We start from the raw sequence: 21,707 nt of genomic DNA on the forward strand, positions 1-21,707 counted from the left end.
GGCGACTGATCTGCCTCACCCGGGAAGAGCGCAGTGATGGTGCCAACTTGGGCCAGTGAAGCAAAGTCCTTCACAGCTAGACTGAAGAACAAAAGGACAGACATTTGTCTATTCCCCTTCCCCCAATTCCCAGCGCTGTTCCCATCCCCCAATTCCCCAATAAAAATCTTTAAAAAAAAAAGAACTGGGAATTTAACTTCAAACACTCAACCAGTTGTTCAACTTTTTCTGAAATAATAAATTTCTGAATATGGTATTTCATATTTCATATTTCATTTGTAATCATAACATGTGGAATAGTGTAGTTAGGTAACCTTATAGTAGTTAAATTTTAAATTGCACAGAAAATAGTTCAAATAGTACCCTGCACACAATAGGTGTTCGGGTAACACTTTACTGATAACATGAAAATTGCATTGCTGTATTTTTTATTTGTTTGTTTGTTTTCTCTTTTATCCAAGGATCCTTATGTCCTAGAAACAAATTCTCCTGAATGGACATTAAAAAAAAAAAGTTTCGTTTTAAATAAATCTGGGAAATGTTCCAATCTATATTCCACCTTTTGGGAAGTCAGAACTCACGTTAGCATAGTAAAGGTGTTGACAGTCTTTCATTGAAGAATCATGGGTACCTTTGTTTAACTATTTTCAGTAATTATTTGATCTTGTAACCTCCCCCAGCCCCTCTGCTAACAACCCTGTGGACTAGTTTAAAAGAACACACCTGGAGGAACTCTGCTCTAAACCAACATTAGCTTGCAGAGTTAAGCAAAGTAGACAAGAAACTGAAATAACACGTTTACAATGGAGTCATTAACACAGAGAAAGTCAGCTTTTTTTGAAGATCTACATAATAAGTCAAAAGTATAGTCAGGAAATGTTTCAAAATACTATTCTAAAAAACAAAGCATTCTCTTTAAACAACCTACAAATCTTCTACCTTTAAATATATCACTCCTTTCACCATTTTTTCAGACTTAAAATTTACTATTTACTCTCCAACTTTTAAATCAGAAATATTTTAGAATATATGGCATTATCAACATCATTGGTTCTTTTGTGAAGCTTTTCCAACATATAGCAAACATTCTTGCACACTGGTTATGATACTCACCTAAGTTATAAATATGAAGGAATGGTCTCAAATAGTGAGGTTTCCTGTCATTAACACTGGTAGTAGTTGATGCAGTTATATTCCAACTTTACTGATATACGCACACACTTGAATTAAGCAACTTTGGGTGACAGCATTTGATGAATGAGGCAATGCAAATAGAGCTAGTTCAATAGGTTAGAATGAGTTGGGAACATGTCTTATTCCTGCAGCCAAATCCTAAACATTATTTTAGCTGTAGTACTTTCAATGCATTATTTAATGTAGTTAATCATTAATCTTATAATCTTTATGGCAGGACTGTAGTTAGTGTTAATTGCTCATATACAGCATACAAGGGCACAGCTTATTTAATTGCCTTTCTATTTCCTACAGAAAGTTGAAAACTTTTTAAGTAATTTTGTTCTGTTTATAAAAATGATGTGTATGCACTTAGAAAATCTATAAATGACAGGAAAGCATATATGCTATAGATCTGGACATTTTTTTTCAATGTAGAAAAAAATGCATATTTACTTTTTTAATAAAAAATGGAATCATACAGCAAATATTGTTTTGTAAGCTGCTTTTTTAATTTTCTGATTAACAATGCATCATGAACATTTGACATGTCTGAAGCATTTTACAGGAAGCATTATAAATAGCATTGAATCATAGAAATATACCATAACTATTCTTTTATTGATTAACACTTTGTCTGTTTCCAGTTTTTCCTTTTCTTTTCTTCTAATATCACCAATGTTGCAACTGACAGGTGTGTGTGTGTGTGTGTGTGTATTGTGATTCTTGGTAAATGTTTGTAAGCTCATTGGTAGCATAAATTCCTAGCAGTGGAATTGGTAGATCAAAGGATACATACGTCTTCTATTTTTATAGATATTACCTAATTGACTTCCAATGGTTTGTACTGATTTATTATTTTTTTAACAACCCAGATTCATGCTTTTTTCTCCATTGCCTGAGCAGCAGTGGGTGTCATCATCTTTAAAATGTTTGTCTTTCTAAAGAGTGAACAATATCTCATACTTTCAAATTTTATTTCTTTATTTAGTGAGATTGAGCATGTTTTTTAAAAACATATTTGCTGTCAATTTCTGTAAATTGTTGATTTATATGAACTCTTTGTAAATTAAGAAATGAAACCCTTGTCTGTGATATATATTGAAAACATTTCCCCAATACCATTTATCTTTATACTTTGTTAATGGCATTTTTTTTGCTATACATAATTTTTTAAATATTATATGCTAAAATTTAATCAGTGTTTTCTTTTAAAACTTCTAGGTTTTGTGTCTTCAAAAGAACTGCCCTTCTCCAAGATTATAAGTTTATTATGCCATTTTCTAAAACTTTTATTGTTTACTATTTAATACCTAAATGTTTGATTTACTATTACCTTTAGCACAAAGAATAAGTTAGTGATATTTTTCCCCCAAGGCCTTATCCTAATCACATATGTAATCCAATTTAGACAAAGTAAAGTTTCATGTGTTGAGACTATAGCATGCAGGGGTCTGTGAGTGCAACAGTAAGAAGTTTGAATTTTATCCTATAGCCAACAGAAATCTTTTCAAAGTTTTTTAAGCACATGAAATATAATTTAAAAATGTGTGTTATGAATGTAATTTTATGGCTGTGTGAAGGACCATCTGAAGGAAGGAAAGACAAAAAAGACAGGTAAGAAGCCCAGTTAGGAGGCCAACTAAAATAGCCCGGGCAAGAAAGAGCTAGGTCAATGTTAGACTGTTAAGGAAGGGATGAATGTGTTGAGTGCTACAGGCATTTCATATGTCCTTGAATATTAGAGTGAGAAAGGGCCACAGAGATCTCTGTTCCAGCTCACTAAGTCACGCAGCCCTTAGCAGCTGAGTGAAAATTAAACCCAGTTTCACTTCAGTTCAGAGTTGTGTCTGCCACAGAGCCTCCACAGCTCTTTTTGGACGTGGGTATATCAGCTCTGGATTGGAGGAGTGGGGAGGTGAAGGGAAATGAAAGTGTTGTCAGAGGTTCAGGGTAGGAAAATCAGGTGGGAGTTCATTGACAGGGTCAGATAGTGGGTGTGATGTGGAGCAGGTGGAGTTTGAGTAACTTGGGGAATGATTATATGGAAATTTCAGGAGGGAGCTGGAACTGGGTTGGGGGGTGGGCAGAATTAGCCATGTGGATTTGCTCGTCATTCATGAAGGTATAAGTGTTGTTTGTGTGGGAGTGAATGAGATTGTCTTAGCTAAGTGTGGAGCAGAAAGAGAAAGCTGTGTCTAGATGGAATTGTACATTTAAGGGGTAAGAGAAGAAAAGGAGTTAGCAAAGAAGACCAGAAACAGAAGCAGAAAAAAAGAAGTCATATTATGAAGGCTAAAGGAGAAGATCATCTCAAAAAGGAACATTTGTAAAACCCAATTAAAAAGTGGGCAGAGGGCATAAGGAGACATTTCTCCAAAGAGGATATACAGATGGCCAATAGACATGAAAAGATGCTCAATATCACTAATCATCAGAAAAATGCAAATAAAAACCCCAGTGAGATATTACATCATGCCTGTTAGAATGGCCATCATCAATAAATCAACAAACAAGTGTTGGCAAGGATGTGGAGAAAAGGGAACCCTTGTGCACTGTTGGTGGGATTATAAATGGGTGCAGCCACTATACAAAACAGTATGGAGTTTCCCTAAAAAATTAAAAATAGAACTACTCTATAATTTGTGAAAATTATATGAGAAGGTATATTTTAAACACTTATCACAGTAGTTAGCACATAGTAGGAACTTAATACATGTTTTTATTCGTGTTTTTTTTTTAAGATTTTTATTGGGTAATTGGGGTGATGGGAACAGTGATGGGGAATTGGGGGAAGGGGAACAGACAAGTTGCTGTCGTTTTGTTCTTCAATCTAGTTGTGGAGGACGCAGTGTCACTGGCCCTCATATGTGGGATCTGAACCGGGGCCCTCTGGCATCCCAAGCGAGTTCTTAACCATCGCGCCACTCGGCCGGCCCCTTATTCGTGTTTTTTATTGTGATGTAGGACTCATGGAGATGTTTTAATGTGGAGAGAAAGGAACCAATGAAAAGGAGAAAACTAGTATAATAAACTCCCAGAGGAGGCAGAGAAGAGAGACGGGAAAGAACTTTAGTGGAAGGGTCAACTTTGCAATGGAGGAGGCATACTTTTTCTGTAGGAGAGGAGGAAAAGTGAGAGAATGAGAGCGATGTTAGGAACATGAACTTGAGGGTCTTGTAAATGTGTCCGAATCTTCTTCATAAAGCAGATGGTGAGAAGAGTTATAGAGATTAAGAGAAATACACATGAGTTTGAATATTTGAGGATAAATTGGAAAAGTCTGGAACAGCTCCTTGGAGAGTGTACAAAAGAATTAATGAAAGAGTAGGGAGCTATTGTACATGGATATTGAGTTTCAGCTTTGTTAGATGAAAAAAGTTTTGAAGTTGGACTATGGTGATTGTTGCTCAGCAATGTGAATATACTTCATGCCACTGCACTATACACTTAAAAATAGTTAAAATGATTAATTTTATTGTGTATATTTTACCACAATTTTGAAAACTATTAAAAAAATTTTTTTTAAAATGAGAGTGGGAGAAGTAGAAAGACTGGGGTGGGTGGGGTGGAAAATTCCAGTTTTTCCTACCTGGAGATAGCGATGTTCTAATGATAATAATGGTAGCCAGGATGAGGTTTCATGGATAACTGTGGAAGAGTATTAAAAAATCATCAAAACAGACACTCAAGTCATCAAGGGTGATGACAGCAGAAGCAACATGGAACAGGAAAGAACATCAGCGTTCCCGGTGATCAGAATAGAATGAAATTAACGTAAGTAGTTGGGCCCAGGGCAGGGCTAGTCAGTGGAAAATGAAAAATGTGTCATTTTCTCCATTGGCCCTGGGAGATGGACACACAGCAAGGAAGTGGGTTTTGAGAATAGTGGTGTCACCAGAGGAAAGTCACATTTTAGATAAGAAAAGGAAATAGAAAAAGCTTTTTAAGAAAAAAGGAGGAAGAGGATAAGGAGTGTGCATGTGTGTGGGAGAGGAACATGCCGGAGGAAATTACATACATTTAAATTATTTTTAAAAACCTGAAAGAAGATTTTAATTTATCAGAAAATACTATCTTAAATAGAAATTCATTAATTTGTAATTCACCTCTGAGCCACAACAAAAATGTATGGCATATGGCATATAGTGCTTTCCAAAGTTGCAATATATGTGGTTGCCTCTTTGGCTGGAGAAGGCTTCCAGAAACTTACATTCAACAAATGTTGAATGCTCATTATATGCCAGGGACTATTCCATCAGCATTGACCAGTGGGACACTGCATGAAATTTTTCATTTCACTTTGTCATATTATCTACATTTAACCAACTAGAAAATCATTTATGGAATCACAAATCTTCTCATATACAAGACAATGCCCTTTGATTAGCATTTGCCCTCTTAAAATACTGATACGCATAAGAATGTTAAGTTGGCTGTTGGTCTTTCTTTCCTTATTGTAAATTTTACTTTAAAAACAAATTCATTTAATCAGATTGATTTCCTATGAAGAGTATTGTTAAAATATAGAGTTTATAAGAAAGTTTTATTAAAAATACATGTTGGGCTGGCTGAGTGGCGCGTTGGTTAAGAGCTGGCTTGGGGTGCCAGCTCTGAGCAGCAGGGCCCCGGTTTGGATCCCACATTAGGGCCAGTGACGCTGCACCCTCTACAGCTAAGATGGTGAACAACAGCTTGACCTGGAGCTGGGCTGCCGTGAGTCACTGGTGACAGTGTAGGCTGCAAAGGGGCTACAGTGGGCTGCTATAAAGCTACCGTGAATGGCTGACAGCCGGCTTGAGCAGCTGGCAGCCGGTGTGAGCTGCCAAGAACCGCCGTGAACGGCCGTCCAGAGACTGGCGACTGATCTGCCTCACCCGGAAAGAGTGCAATGATAATACCAATATGGGCCAGTGAAGCGACGTCCTCCACAACTAGGCTGAAGAACAAAAAGGACAACATGTCTGTTCCCCTTTCCCGATTCCCCAATGCTGTTCCCCTCCCCCAATTCCCCAATAAAATCTTTTTAAAAAATTAAAAAATAAAAATATATGTTTATTATGGGAAATTTGGATGGTACAGAAAATTGAAAGTTCAACTTTTGATGCCCTAGTAAATAGTTAAATGCTTTGAAAAGAAACATGACTAGTAGTCATTATGAGAAATCCCATCTCCTGAGACCCTGAGGTCACAAATGATGCTGGATTTATTACACCACAGAGTGTGGCCTTATAATAACAACAATAATAAATCAGATACTAGTCTCATTCTGGGCTAAGTGCTGGGGATACAGCAGTGAACAAAAAAAACTGCTTCCTGCCCTCCTAGAGTTTATTCCTTTGGGGGGTGATAGATATTGAGCAAATAATCATGCAAATAAATCACTTATGAACAGCGGTAAATAGGAATTAGGCTGGTAAAGAAGATACAAAAGTAGAGTGGTACTAAGGTAGTACAGTCACAGAAGGTGGCATTTAAGCTGTACCCAAAGGGTGTAAAGAACATATGCAAGGGATGGGACTGAGGGTACTTCTGGGCAGAGAAAATCTCAGGAGTAAAGGCCCTGACAAAATGTGTAATGTTTAGGGAACTGAGAGGGCCACTGTGGCTGGTGCAGAGTGGGCAATGGGGAGAATATATTGTAATGAGGGTGGAGATGGAAGGGAACAGAAGTTTTGGGAAGGTAAGAGGAGGGGGTCAGAGGAGGCTGAGTCCTGGAGTCCTGGAGACAGAGCTTGGACTTTATGCAAAGTGCAAATGGAGGCCAAAGAACAGTTTTAAGTAACATGGGATGTTTTTCAAAGTGTACTCTGGCTGCCATGTGAGGAATAGATGGAGGTCAGTAAGAGGAAAGACATAAAACCAGCGAGGAGCCTAAGTCTGCATTGGCACAAGCTCTTAATAATGGTGGTGATAGTGTTGATGATAATGGTGATAGCAGTTCCAGTGTCTTGGGCCTCTTCTGTGGGCCAGATGCTTTATGTACATTATCTCTAATTGTCACCAGGACCCTGGTATTTGAGTATGTCTGCATTCCCGAGGTGAGAAAATAGAGGCTCAGAGAGATTGTCTTGCAAAAGGCCGTATAGCTGATAAATAGCAAAGCCAGAATCTGAAATCAAGCCCATCTGGTTCTTTCTCTTACTCTATGGGAGCCACTGTTGAATGAGGTAGAATTGAATTCCTGGGACTTAACTTCTATTCACTGCCTTGTCAAGCTTGCATGTTCTTGTATGGGCAGAGGATCTATGAGGGCATGGTAGGGTCATTGGAACCCATTGTCTGGGTACTAGAAAATTACTGGAAGAAGACAATGTCCCCATACTGGTCCTGGTTGGTAGGAGGGAGAGGAAATAGGGTGTGTGACTGAGCTTAGCCACACCCTGTGGCTTCAGTCTGGGAGAATTTGCAGAAGAGCAGAAAGGATAGGGTGACGGGGGAGGGTGCTCACGTTGATCCTCTGCTCCTTTGGGTGTAGTGGTTTCACTTCTTTATTGGGGGAGGTCAGAATAAGTGATGTGGAAGACAGGGAGAATGACATTCAGGGAACAATGGGACAGCATTCTTCTTACCCAAACTGAATCACTTCCTTTCCTCCCTTCCACCTCCTATCCCCCCGTCCCCCTACTCTTCACCATTCTGCAAGTACCTACCTGTCACTTACCTAGACCCAGGAGAGAACATTTCTCCTAGGGAGAGGAAACACTCTATAAGGAAATCTGGCAAAATATTCTGTGACTCAGGCCAGGTTTCTTGTGAGAGGAAGGAAAGGATGGTGAGTTTTTTGGGAAAATTCCTTTTACATGTTCAAGGAGAAAAACATTGAACGTTCATAAATACTTCTATGCTCTTCTGTAGTTTTCCTGGATGCAGTCCTCTTCAATCATTTTTATACACTGGTACTTCCTGCCCCTTGAACCTTTCTAGCCTCATGCAGCCCTTCTCTCTACACCTGTACATTTTAGACCCACTGGACTGCTTTACTGTTCCTTAATTCACCACACACTTTCACACCTCCATGCCTTTGCTCAGGCTGTTCCTGTTGCTATAGATTCCTCTTCCTCTTTACCTGGGAAGCGTCTATTTAACCCTTAGAGCCAATTTATATGCCTTTGTCTCCCTAACCCACAATCAAGCAGAATTTATTGCTCCCTCTCTTACTTGCGTATCATATCCAACTTTGTTTCTCTATCTCCTCTGCTGGGCTGCTAGCTTATTGGGAACAAAGGTTGGACTTTAGCCATCTGTGTTTCCCAAGCAAATATCCATAGCAAGCACTCGGTAAATATTATGTAATTTGGATTAGTTCTTCCAAAAACCCTACAAACTAGGTAAGGCCGGCATCACCTACTGGACAGATGTGGAAACTCTATCCAAATCCCAAAGATCTACAGAGTGATGGACCTGAACTACATAATTGCCACTACTTCATTTTGACCAACAAAATGAGTTTTATATGACTCAGCTTAATAGGTCCCAGGTCTTCCTGTTCTTGGGTCAGTACTGTTTCTAAAGCATTTAAAGCAGCAGACTGTGGCCATGTGGTTTTAGTGTGACCACACATCTCTAATTATTCAGCGCCACAGGTTGCTTCATTCCCCTCCAGCACCCCGCCTCATGCCTCACACAGCTGTGTTGGACTAAGTCTTTAGTGATGTTTGAAGAAGCAGAGGCAGAGTGACCTCCCGTTCTGAAGCTTAGACCCAGGATCTCCCCAGGTCTCAGTCTCTTTATCTCAGAAACGAAGAGGGTGCAGGAAAGCCAGAGTCTTCCTATCCCTTTGGCTCTCTTTCCTGTGCTCCTGTACAGGCTCCTGACTCAGCCCCTTTCTTCTCCTCTCTCTGGGCCCACTTCCATACAAGCAGCTGCACCAGCCCTTTGCCTGCCCAAAAGATGCCACCTGTGGAAAAATGCACAAGTTCTGCCTCAGCTCTGTGTCCTCCTCCCCTTCTTTGACTAACCTTACAGCAGACAGGATGAGGCAGGCAGACAAGGGTGGAATTAAGTAACCTGGAGTCATGTCTTAGCAAGAGGCAGATCTGAAATCCAGGTAAACCACAGGCTTGGCTACATTTTGTCTTAGGAAAAATTACATTAAAAAGAAAAGTCTATAAATACACACACACACACACACACACACACACACACACACACACTGGATGCAAAAAAAATGTATATATATTTTAAGAAAAGAAAAAGCTATTAAAATTGTAATAATATATACTGATAACAAAAGATGAATACAAGTCACATTTGACTTCTGCAATTACAAGAGGTGCTCAAAGTGGTTACCATCAGAGTCCAGACACTTCTGATTATGGCGAACTACTGCTTGAGCAATGTTGACCGAAGAGTCCACTTATATACATTTTTTTGGCACCCGCGGTATATACACATATATACATATATTGTATATGCATATGTATTTTGTGGATTCAGAAAGCTCTAAATGCTAGAAGAAAGCAATGTATGGGAAAGAAACAACATAGAACAGGGATAGGTCTTTCGTTTTAGTTTAACTCAAATTTAAAGTTGAGATCACTTTTTCTTTTACTTTTAAAGTTCTTTTAAAGTAAAACTGGACATGTAATATACAAATTATGAATTTTCTTTAAAAAATCAGAGAAGTATAAAATATTCAGTAGGAGTATGCAGAGTTAAAAGTTCTGTTTTTAAATATTAACCTTTATATAGTGTTGACTATATGCCAAGAATTGTACTAGTGACTTATATGTTTCACTCATTCAATCATAGCAACCTTGTCAGGGAGTACTCTTATTTTCCCTATTTTACAGATGAGGAAACTGAGGCATAGAGAGATCAAGTAGCTTCCCCAAGGTCCCATAGCTAAAACCTCAAGCAAACATTTTCAAAAATCAGGAGGTGTTCCAGGAAAGGAGTGAAGGAATCCAAACCTGTTGGGTTTCAGGCCTTCTTTTCTACCCTCCCCCCACCCTTAACCCCCCCGCCCCACACACACACAGTCAGAGCAGAAACCCCTTGTTCATACTGGGCTTCTGCTTAAAAGTTTTCTAAGTCAGAAAGATTTTGCTACTAAGAAAACAAAATTGCAAGTTAGAAAATATGGTATGGGTTCATACCACCTGGACTATATGACCCTATAAAAGAGAGTGAAACAGAAGCCCAATTCATATATTATAAGTGGTAGTCTAGCTAGTGAGTAAATTTAGCAGCACTATAAGGAAAAATCAGTATACTTTATGTGGAAGAGAGAATTTTCAGAACTTTTAAAGGAATACAATCCTTTTCTGAAAAAGAAATATTGTATAAATCCCCAAGAGATAAAAAAGAGAAATTTATTAAAATAAATATGGTTTATATGTTTAAATGTATAACATTTGCTCATTATAAAGTCAATTAATCAGAGACTTCTGTTTCCAGCATAATAGTGGGTTAGTTACCATGACCAACTCTTCTGACCAAAACAACTAAAATGCTGAAAAAATATGTTTAAAAACCTTCCATACTCACTGTTGAGCTGACATGAAAGTAAAGAATGTATAGTATCCAAAACGCTGGAAGACAAGCAAGTTTGGCTTTTTCCTAAAGTTGCCTGCTAAATGCTAGGGACAAGACAGACAACTACATGAAGTGCAGGATCTAGGAGACAAAACCCAAAATATGCCTAAGATGGGGATTCAAATAGGAAACTCCTGCATAAACCAAAGGGATTCACTCATAGCGTAAAGGTGATTGAGATAAATAAACCCCACCTGCAGAAGGGGACAGCTAGGAAGCTTGTTTGTCTCAGTTCTGGCAATAGATAGAAAGAAAACTATTCCTCTGAGACTTTATCTCCTTATGAAAAAGTCAGCTCCCATGTGGGTTTGCAGTCTGAAATCACACTACTTTTATGTTTCCAAAAGCCTGAAATAGAGGATTTAATATAAAATGGTTTTAAGTTGGTAGTGTTCCAAGACAGATGGGAAAAGCAAACACAAATCTTATCTTGATTAACTCAGCTGCAGCCCAAGCCACAAAGTATATATTCACACAGAAACATTTTCAGGCTGAATGAATAGATTTAAGTCAAATTTATAAAGCAAATAAGAATACTAGATGAGAGCCTCTAAATGGTGAGAGCCCACGGAAAGAACAGTCAGAAACCAACCTGCAAAGGCTTCTTGTGTTAGAACAATCAGAAATGACATAAATCAACTGATTTTAATATGTTTGGGTAGAGTTCTAAAAAGATTGAAAACATAAACTAAGAACAAATGGATTTGAAAGAGATCAAAATAATAAACTATCTAGAAATGAAAATTACGTTATTGAAATTAAATCTCCATGGATTGATTAAACAACAGATTAGACACAGATGAAGAGAATCAGTGAACTAGAAAATATATCTGAAGATATTGTTTGGAATACAATCCAGAGACACATACAGATGCAATATATGTAAAAAGGGGTAAGAGACTTGGGGGACAGAATAAGACAGTCTAATGTGTAACTATTTGGAATTTTTGAAGGGAATGACAGAATAGAGAAGGAACAATATTTGAAGATATAAAGGCTGAGAACTTTCCAGAATTATTGAAAGACTCCAATCCTCAGATCTAAGAATCCTAATGAATCCCAAGCAGGTTACAAAAGAAAGAAAGAAATCCACATCTTGATATATTAATTGTAAAATTGCAGAACATTTTTAAACAGAAGATTGTAATGTCAGTCACTGAGGACAATGAAACTGTTTGGATAAGCAAAAAGGAAATTTTGATTGGGCGTGTAGATGGATGTTTATTCTTACAGTAGCCCCAGAACCTGTGGAATTAACATCAGATATTTGCAGAACCAATAAACCACCTCTATAGTCCACTGAGTACCACTGACAACTGCAGAGCTGGCCTAAAACTCATTATACAGAAGAGGGAAGTGACACTCAGAGCAGGTCTTACTCACAGTCACACAGCTAGTGAGTGGGTACGAAGTGGAGCCAGGACCAGAACTCAGATCTCCCAACTCATGGAGCAACATCTGTGACTGCCTTTTCCTCTGTCTCTTGCTGCTATTTCTTTAAAATATTAAACAACAACAGCAAAGAGAAACAAAGTATGAAGAAAGTACAAGGAACAGTTCTAGTTTGTCAGGGACCTTTTTGGTGCTGTCCATATGTCTCATGTATGGGGTTTAATCACTGATTACCTTCTTAAACGGTGCAACATCCCATCTCTAGGAACCAAGCAACTGCTCACTTTATTGAATGGATGTAAGGGAATGCAGCCTTGATTTGTTTCCTTCTGGCTTGTAAGGCAACTTGAGGGTAGAGAAAGGTTTTAGAAAATGTGATTAAAACTGAGTCACAGCAAATAGTTTCTGGAACAGCATTCTATGGAAGGTGGCAGGAGCAAGGGGGTAGGGGCAAAATGTCAGCCTGGAAAAAGACTGTGCCGAGAAATGAACAAGGACAAAGCAGGTGCCAAGCCACAGCATGTGCATATACCTAAGTCATAGATCATAAATCAGCATTAAAAACTGGAGGTAAAAACTGTTGGGAGCCCGCTGCACCTCAGTGTCTGACATGGCCTATCACACTGCTATTGTGACAAATCCTGAAGCTCTGGCTAAGAAACAGATACTGCTTTATGTTTTGGAAACTTTAAATTCCCCTTTGGATGCCCCCAGTAGGATAAAGATCTGACACTCCTTCTTATATTGATTGTTTTATTTACTTTAAATAAGTGAGTTTTGGACATATTATGATAATTCTGTTTTACTGTTAGTTTCTTAATAGATTCTAAGTGATAGACTAGTTATGCACCTTATAATTCTTAAGATCCTGTTTAGCCAGTAGTGTTTGAAACAGTTGCTAAGTAGTGAACATCCTTTAAGTGCCAAGGCAGGAACTCAGCTCTGGCCATTATAGAAGAAATTGAAACATAGTTAGGATAAGTTAGTCATTAGTGAAGAACAGATGGCTGTACCCTGTAATAGAAACATCGTGAGGAAGTAAAATTCGGAGAAAAACAAACTTCTAAGGAAAATAGACCCTGGGAAGGAAGGAACATTGAAACTATGTAGAAAACAATTTCCTAATGGGTAAAGGTTTAAACTTGGAAAAACAACTTTGGGAAAAACAGCTCAATGACGTAAACAGTTACCTGCCCAGTATAAAAAGGACAGGCTGTAAAAATAAAGTGAGACATTAATTCTTGAAAGCGCTCTTATGTCCGCGCGTTCTTTCATCGCCGACTCCGCCTCCACCTGAGGGAACCCCTGGACTTTCCGCCTCCACCTGAGGGAACTCCTGGACTTGTGGGAGCCGGTCCCCCACAAAAAATTAATCTGTTTTAATTCAGTTCACTGCCTTAGTTAGACCTGGCTTTTTTTGCTTTCTAAAAAGTTTACACTTAGATCCACAAAAGAAGACAACTTGCAAGGATAGTCAATGCTGATATAGCAAAATGTATCATCTCTATTTACTCATGAAAAGGTAGTAATTGCACCTCTGTGTGAATGTGTATGAATTTTTGGATGAATTATTTCTAGATCTTGCAATTCTCTGCAAATATATGCCAACAAGTGTAAAAGTATCTGGAATTGGCAACAATACAATAAAAAAGATTGCTTAACTGAGGATAAAAACTTGTGCATTAATGTCAGCTTTGACTCCGGGAATAGTGCCCAGATTCCAAAGCCTAAAATGGTTTAATATTTGCACAATTCCAATCCTAACAAGGATATGGTTCTTTGGGCATTATCCTAAATTCTATTAGGTGACTTGCAGTTTGTTTTTTAAGAGAAACATGAGATTTTTAGACAGGCAAAGCTTTAGATTTTGAAGCTCATCTTCAAGGTAGAGTGCAATATATATATCTTTAAATTGGCTCATTTGTTAAAAAAAAGGCTGATTTGGGTATGGTATATTTTTCAACCACATAAAACACTAGTAAGACAAAATTTATTTCAGATTGCACACATATATGTTTAAGGCCAGTGAAAGTTTACCTAATTTCCATTTCCAGCGGATACCACTAGAAACTTTTGGAACTGATCCTGGGAACTAGCAGTCTTCATCTGAAGGCAGCTTTGGAACACTTAGGAATAACAGGAGGAGTTTCTAAAAGGATGAGCCAGACATTTATGGAAATGGGGAAAGAAGGATTCTAGTCTCTAAAATCTAGGAGCAAGAGAAGGAAGCCCAAAGCACCAGCTGAGGTAGCAAAAATTTGCAATGGTGGAAGATAAATGTACCAGCCCTGCTTTAAAAGTAAAAGCATTTTTTTTAAGTTTTCGCCATAAGAATGGAAGCCAACTACTGTTTAGTAAAGTGCTTGCTAGTTATATTATGAAGACTAAAGATAAATTTCAAAAATGCACTTTGCTTTGCCTGAACTTAGTATTTTAAGCTTTCTGACACCCAAGCAGAAGATAAGAATTGTCCTTGTGCTAAAAAAAAAAAAACCACAACAACAACAAGCGAATCAACCAATCAGCCTTTAGTACTTCAATCTCACATGTAGAACCTCTATATGATCAGGTTTATCAAATACTTGTAATAAATTATACAAAGCATATACTTGGTTAAACTCTATGTTATTTGAACAATGTTTCAATTAAGAAAATTAATGAAGGTAGATTATTAGCTAATAATGATTTAACAATAACTTGACTAAATTTTCTTAATGTATGTTGTATTCAAAGTCTATAAAAACTCAATTTATGACTATAGAGTTAGAATAATTATTTTTTTCTACTATAGTATAACAATTTTTTAAAAAGTGATTCCTGACTTTTTTTGTTTTCTGAAACTTCAATACAATATGATGATTTGTTTTCTTCCCTAATTAATGTTGCCTTGTTACTGGGACACAACAGAGGATTGCCTCAGCTCCAAAATTACAGTCAATCCTAGGGAAGATGCTTTTTCCTATGAAATTTATTTTTAAGTTAAAGGAAAAAGACTGTCAGTAGATTCTAAAATATATGGATCCCACATTCGTAAGTGTGGTGGTCAAGGAGACTAACTGACAGAATTAAATAAGCACTCCATTTTATGGTTAAAAAGATTAAAGGAATGCCAATGTTTGTGTTTAAGAATGAAATGAGCTGACTGGAAAATAGTCACATGGGAAATGGACACATGCTCCATGTGGTTGTTTCCTTTTTCATTTGCCTATGCTCATGCAACCCCAGCTAGTAAACGTTTTTGAACATCACCCCTGGAAAGACCACGAGATTCTTTTTCACAGCCAAAAATGTGATTACCACCGAGTAAAATACTGAATCGTGTATCAGATGATATTAAATTTGATTATTAGAAGACATTTAAAAATTAAAAGCATGGAAGCTTTCCACTCACAGATGTGAGAGTTTCTGGTCATTGACCTGAACAAACTAAGCCAAAATCCACACCCTGAATACATAATTACCGTAACAGTTTAAACAGAGCTCCTTTGTGAATGATCAGAAAATACAGCTCAGAGATCTGGAAACATGTCCACCATGGTAGGACAAGCCTCTGTCTCATACCTTGGACTGCTCCAGCTGTTCGCAAAATTGCTGACTTCATCCTTTACATGTGATTCTAAATAGGTTCAACCTTGGTTACCTGGTAGCTGGGTTTGAGGTGAAAACTACTAAAGTGGAAAAACTGTGCTAAACACAATCCTCTGTGTTTTATTCTTCTCCAAGATAAGACTTACTTATTTTCCTTCTCTGGACAGATATGACCTCTTTCTGAGTATATCCAACGATAGAGTAGAAGAATGTAGCTGATGTCCCTTCCTTTGCCAAGAAGAAGCCTTGCATATAATAGGTACAAAAGATATCTGGACTTAATTATGAACCACAACCCTAGAAGTTATACTAGTTACTGCATGGTTCTGACTAGATAGCAGGGAGAGCCAATGAGTCTAAACCCAGTCTAAACTCTTTCAGGAGCATCTGCCACAAATAACCAGGAAAAAAAATTGGATGCTCCTAAAACATGGACTTGTATCTAATTTTTATACTTTTATGAATTAAGAGATAGAAGGATTTATAAACAATATTTTTCCCTACTGGAACATCACAATGCAAATGATTTTAATGCTTCTAAATGCTAAGTCTGATCTCATAGACCTCATAATACTGAGGAGAAATCCTTTCAGTTTACATAATAAATGGTACTAATTGAAAAGCCAGATGTAAGCACTACATGTCATGTCTTGGCATGTGACCCTTCAAAATTTCTTAGAAAAACAGCTTATACTCACTCTTCTGAGTTAATAACATCCAATTTATTTTATTAAATGACGAGCATATAGTGACAATTACAATTATGGTTTAACAAACCATATGGCTCTTGAGTAAGTCAGGAAGAAAAAATATGAACCTTCTTTGATAAAGTAATGCTACATACATATTCAGGTAATATGGGTCTTATACAAGTCATAGTCATTTTTTAAAACAAGGAAGCTGAAGATAGCCACCATGTTACATTAGAATGAATGTTGGTACCTATGTCCGTGGCTGAAATTTTTTTGAAAGAAAGAAATGTTACTCAAGGAAACTTAATACTACTACTAACTAATTTACCGATATAAGGTAATCATGCTATGCTGACAAAGTATTGTTTAAACAGGATTGCTAAAGAATGTGGACAAGTAATACATAATATATGGATAAACCTCAGGAGGAAAAACTTTATAATAAATTCAGGTTAGAGGAAAATTCATGTTTGGGTGTAATAAGCCTCCAGATGAAAGGGGGCTTGTTGTTGTTTGTTTGTTTTACATTTTGCACCAGAAGAATAAAAATTCAAGCTCAGGAAGGTTAAGTAAGATCCAGAACTACCCAGCTTGTCAATGATAGATGATGGATTTGAGCTTTGTATGACTCTAAAAATCTGTGTTTTTATTGGGGTGTGGACAAAAAAGGGAGCTGTAATATATCTAACCAAAAGTAGCCTCACACGGTGATCTGATTACAAATTCCTAGCTGGGCAGGTCGTGGTGAGTAGTCTTTTAAAACTTTTTTTAATGGAAGGTTTTAAACCAGCCCTGTCCATTGTTCTTGTGAATCTAGGTTAACACACCTTTGAAAAAGCAGAAGCAATAGCACTCAGGACAAAACTACTTTCAAGAAAGCATGTAATCCTTTTAGCTGTCTTGTAATCCGATCCACACCTGCTTTCTCATACCTTTATGTAATCTTCCTTATGTTCCCTCCTAAATTCCAAAGGAATAAAGAAAAACAAAACTGTCATTCTGCAGTACATTTGAGATCTTGTTTCCCTGCATTGTCGTCAATTTGGCTCAAATAAGTTCTTATAAAAAATTCTCTACAGATTTGGGTGTTCTTTTGTGGACACGAGAAAAAGCATATAATCTCTTCTTTATAAAGAAAATAGAGGACCCGCCGAGTGGCACGTTGGTTAAGAGCTGGCTTGGGACGCCAGCTCTGAGCAGCAGGGCCCTGGTTCGGATCCCACATGAGGGACAGTGACACTGCCCTCTACAACTAAGATGGTGAACAACAGTTCGACCTGAAGCTGGGTTGCTGTGAGTTGCCCGCGAGGGCGTAGGCTGCAGCCCCTGCTGCAGTGGGTTGCAATGGGCTACCGTGTATAGCCAGCAGCCAGCATGAGCAGCCAGCAGCTGCTGTGAGTGGCCGTCCAGAAGCCGGCAACTGATCTGCCTCGCCTGGGAAGAGCGCAATGATGGTGCCAACTTGGGCCAGTGAAGCAACGTCCTCCACAACTAGACTGAAGGACAAAAGGACAGTAACTTGTCTGTTCCCCTCCCCCAATTCCCCAATAAAATCTTAAAAAAAAAAAAGAAAATAGAAACTGCTTAGATAGTATTTCTTATACAACTGACACTGATAGTGCCGGCAGGCTAAGAAATTAGAGTGGTTGAGACTTGAACACAGCAGATATGGAAAACTATGAAGTTCTGCCCAAGTCTTTAAGAGAATATTGAATCTTTGTTAGGAAATCCAAGAGAAGTAATGAGCAAAACAGTCTTACAATTACAAAAGTTCTCCACATTAGTATTGCTAGGGAAAATTGCGATGACTATCTCACTTATGATGTGTTCAAAGTGAAGGGTAATTGAATGTAGTAGATTAGTGTGATGATTAAAAGTGAAGCACCCAGCCAAGTTTGTGGGTTGATGCCTCTTAATTCTGGCAATGCCACTGGAAATGGCAAATGAAAATTACATAAGAAAATTGTGGCTGGCACGGTATCCTTTTCCTCAACTGGCAATGAATGTAGCCCTAAAGGAAATATGTGTTAGGTTTTAATGTGATCTCATTAATGTTTTTATGTTTGAAATGGTGGAAACTGAACAGAAAATGGCTTCGCAAAAAAGATTAGAGATGCATTAAATGAAGTTATTTGGGATCTATCGTCCTTCATGGATCTTTTTCCTTCATGGAACTTGATTCTGGGTTTTAATGTCTAGCTTGAAATTCTCTGATGTCATCTTGGGTTAGTACAATCTTTCCAAATCTCGCTTGTTTAATTTTATAAATGGAGAAGGACAGGGCCGGCCGAGTGGCACGTTGGTTAAGAGCTGGCTTGGGATGCCAGCTCTGAGCAGCAGGGCCCCGGTTCGGATCCCACATGAGGGCCAGTGATGCTGTGCCCTCTACAGCTAAGATGGTGAACAACAGCTTGACCTGGAGCTGGGCTGCCATGAGTCACCCGCGACAGCATAGGCTGCAGCCCCTGCTGCAGTGGGCTGCCATAAGCTACCGTGTGTGGCCAGCAGCCAGCGAGAGTGGCTGGCAGCCGCTGTGAGCTGCCAAGAGCCACCGTGAGCAGCCGTCCAGAGGCCAGCGACCGATATGCCTCACTCCAGAAGAGCGCAATGATAATACCAACATGGGCCAGTGATGCAACGTCCTCCACAACTAGACTAAAGAACAAAAGGACAGCAACTTGTCTGTTCCCCTTCCCCTGACTCTCCAGCGCTGTTCCCCTCCCCCAATTCCCCAATAAAATCTTTAAAAAAAAAATGGAGGACAACGTCTATCTCACAAAGGTGCTGTAACAATAAAATGGGATAATGTGGGAGCATATCTCACATTTAGAACACGTTCAAGGATTGATAACAGTTATCTTTAGTGACTGCTTCTGACTTGCTTTACCTTCATAAGCATCACAAGGCCTCTGTAGTGTAAGGTGGTTTGTTGTTGTTTGTTTGTTTTACATTTTGCATCAGAGAAAAAAAAATCAGGCTCAGGAAAGTTAAGTAAGATCCAAAATCACCCAGCTAGTCAATGATCGATGATGGATTTGAGACCTGTCTCCTTCTAAAAAATCTGTTTTTACTGTTCTGCTATATTTCACTCTTTACTTAAAGCAAAAACAAAACCAAAAAGCGTCACAGATATAGCTTGATCTACCAACAGTAATAAAATCAGTATGTGAGCCTGTGCCAGGAGTCTGTTGTAGAGAGGAAGTACTTCACACTCCTTACTCTCCACCCCACAATAAAAGTTTCCTGTCCTCTAAGGCTGTGTCCCTTTAAAAGGTTGCTTTTGCATGCAGTTGTCAGCACCAGAGAACCCAGAGGGAAACCAAAACGAGGCTATAGGTCCTGCCACGATTTCTTGAAGTCCTTGAACCAAGAATCCTTTTAGTTTTTAACAGAATTAAGGTATCTTCCTGCTGTTCTAGGAGATTAGTTTTGGCGTTAATGTTTCTAAACATCCCTGCTGTAAACTGATATAAATAAGGAGAATTCTGACTGACATGCTCAATTCTCACTGTTTGCCAAAATCCCCACTTGTTGAGAAAGATACTTTGATCTTGACACAGTCCCACTCAGATCTCCAGAAAAGCATGCTATCAGATTTACTAGCATAAAAATTCCCTGATGCATATGAGTATTTTTTTCTTCCCCAAGGCCCACCCCCCCCACACCCACTCCCACCCCTGCAAACACACTCACCCAACCCCTGTATTTCCCTGCAATGATTTAACCCATCTAGGGAGCAGAATTATTTTTACCACTGAAGTTCAGGCACATCCCCTGAAGTTAGTTGCAAGCTGTTTTTTTATCCTCTGCAGTGACAGTCCCATTTCTCAGTCTCTTCCCTTACTTTCAGCCCTATGTCAACTCCTAAGTGAAAGTTCCCCTCAGAATCCTTCCCTCTGTATAAATGGGAAGGGGAAAGAGGTACATTCTGGCTGTGGATATTGTGAGTTAAACAATGATGAGAAAGAGAGAAATATCTATGTCAGTGCATTGCTGAGGAAATGAATTATTCAGCCACCAGCCAAGTAGGAAACCCTGCCCTTTTTAAAGAGGAATGAAGAAAATGTGAAATCTGAGTTGTAGAGATTAATGCCTGTGCAGAGTTCTTAATTATTTAAAGGATACTACCCAGCTATGTGATTCAGCTCAAGCACCCCAAACTTTGGGAAATAGAGAATTCTGAATTTTTCTGAAAACGGAGTTGTACCTTTTCAGGGATGAAATTAAAAGAGGAACATCACGCCTCTGAAAGACAAATGTGAGAAGTCTTAGGGAGGGATGTTGGAAACAGCACAGGACCACGGTGGCATACCGGGATGCTTTAAGCTGAAGAAGCACAGTGCTGAGGAAGGACTGAGAGTCAGGACGATCCAGTCCTAGTCCTACACGCTCCACTCTCAAGTCTCCACAGACCTTCTGGAACATGTGTACAGCCACAGTACTTTTGGATTTTGTGCCATTTTATTTATTAAAATAGTCTGGAGGCCTATATTCGTGCATAGAAAGATAAGGCCGATAAAAGGGCAAGGAGAGAAAAATTGCCACGAGGCAGACAGCAAGAAATAGAGAACAAAACAAACTTTGAAGGAAAATCTAAATGAAGAAGAGTAGCAAAACTAATGAGCTTTTGAACTTACCCATTTAGGATGTCAGCTCATTTTTTTTTCACAAATGGTTTATTTTTTCACAAATGGTTTAATTTTGAGGGGATGGCATCTAAACAATTCTAAGTTTGTCTTGGATTAGCGTTAGGAGTATGAAGTAGAATTATCAACTTCATGAACTTTTGTGGTGAGGGGAGGAACATTTACTATAAAGACAATTACAATCTATTTTAGCAATCAATAATTTTCCAAATCCCCAAAGGAAATTAAAATGGAATTATAAGTTAGTAGCAACTATCATCATCAACTTATACTGCTATTGGCAAAAATAAGAAATCAGCATTACTCATTATTTTATACAAATAAAACACAGTTCTTCATGATTCCCAAGATCTTACTTTGCAAAACCTGACAAAAATGTATCAGAATAGTGGTTTCATTCTTACCTTGTGATCTTGCTTTGATTTCTATCCTGCAAAGCTGCAGCTCTGTGTTAAGAGAGCTTGCAGATTCTATTTGTTACTCAAAGTTTGGCAGAGAACCAAGCTGCCATAGAAGGGCGATCTGATTGGGTGAAAATTTTACAAGGCTTTTAACTGCAGGTTTTTAAAAGCCAGTCGAGTTACAATCCTGTCAACATCTATGATTCACTGCTTTCTGCCTTTTCCCCATCTGCATCTTAAATTAATCCCGCATTTATAGATTTTATGTTCTTTGT

General features: G+C 38.4%; 1 protein-coding gene across 5 annotated transcripts in view; it reads right to left on the reverse strand.

Annotated features, from left to right (window-relative positions):
* Positions 1-21,482, reverse strand: part of IL33 (interleukin 33) — a 37,041-nt gene extending 15,559 nt beyond the window's left edge. For 2 of the 5 annotated variants that reach the window (XM_019664713.1, XM_019664710.1), the window contains exon 1: positions 21,436-21,482. The gene's annotated coding sequence lies outside the window, so the exon portion shown is untranslated. Of the gene's footprint in view, positions 1-1,113; positions 1,284-4,765; positions 4,789-21,435 lie in introns of those variants that run through there. The other 3 variants (XM_019664712.1, XM_019664711.1, XM_019664714.1) reach the window with 3 other exon arrangements.
* Positions 21,483-21,707: the final 225 nt, after the last annotated feature.

Source organism: Hipposideros armiger, unplaced genomic scaffold (genome assembly GCF_001890085.2).
Source record: "Hipposideros armiger isolate ML-2016 unplaced genomic scaffold, ASM189008v1 scaffold_429, whole genome shotgun sequence".
NCBI classification, from domain to species: domain Eukaryota; kingdom Metazoa; phylum Chordata; class Mammalia; order Chiroptera; family Hipposideridae; genus Hipposideros; species Hipposideros armiger.